Source organism: Propithecus coquereli, unplaced genomic scaffold (assembly GCF_000956105.1).
Source record: "Propithecus coquereli isolate 6110/MARCELLA unplaced genomic scaffold, Pcoq_1.0 Scaffold124, whole genome shotgun sequence".
In the NCBI taxonomy this organism is placed as follows: Eukaryota; Metazoa; Chordata; class Mammalia; order Primates; family Indriidae; genus Propithecus; species Propithecus coquereli.
Genome location: NW_012136525.1, coordinates 512,258 through 513,349, shown reverse-complemented (window position 1 = coordinate 513,349; position 1,092 = coordinate 512,258).

Sequence of the window (1,092 nt, the reverse complement as noted above, 5' to 3'; positions counted from 1 at the left end):
TACTTCTTTCAGCTCTTCTAAAATCCCAGTAAAGAGACCTCTGCTCTCCCCAACCATGAATCTTCTTTTACCCTGGCTCTTTGGTTCTAGTAGACAAGCTTTGTTAACTTTGGGATCCTACTGAATGTTTTCCAATCCTGTGGCTCCCAGAGAGAAGCTAGAAGGGAGACAGGTGTGGTTCTAGCTATGGGGGTTACCTGTGCATCTAATAATACATTAGCCATGCAATGAAAAATTAATAATGCTTGAGCTAGGGAGGGGTGCTTATCTACATTAAATGTATTTAGCTTGGGCCAGATGTGGTGGCTCACATCTGTAATCCTAGCACTCTGGGAGGCTGAGGCAGGAGGATCGCTTGAGCCCAGGAGTTTGAGGCTGCAGTGAGCTATGATGATGCCACTGCACTCTACCCGGGGCAACTGAGTGAGACCCTGTCTCAAAAAAAAAAGCATTTAGCTTGGATTTCTAGGAAATCAATTCTACTGCTAATGGGGATGTAAAAGAATTACTTACTGTATGACCAACCAGAAGGCAACAATCTTGCAGGGGAAAGATAATGGTTTAAAGAATCTGAAGAGGGGAGGCCATTTATTAGTTGTGTGACTCATGATAACTTATTATAATAACTTCTCTGTGTCTCAGTTTCCTCATCTATAAAACAAGGGCAATCATAGCACATACCTTACAGAGTTGGTGTAAGAATCAAATAACTCGATGCATGAAAAGTGTCCAGAGCAGTGCCTGCTACATAGGAAACTTCCTATGAAAGTTAGCTTTAATATTTTTAAAGATTAAGACGGAGCAACCTTTCTCAGGGTTAACAACTTTCAGGCAATCAGCATTTTGCAGAGTTAAATAAGGCAAGATTTGTGAACTTGCTACACAACAATATGGATATGGTTAACACTACTGAACCGTACACTTAAATAAATGATTAAGAGGGTCCGAGCACAGTGGTGCATGCCTGTAGCCCCAGCTATTTGGAAGGCTGAAGCAGAAGGACCACTTGAGCTCCGGAATTCAAGGCTGTAGTGTGCAATGATCATGCCTGTGAATAGCCACTGCACTCCCGCCTGGGCAACATAGCAAGAC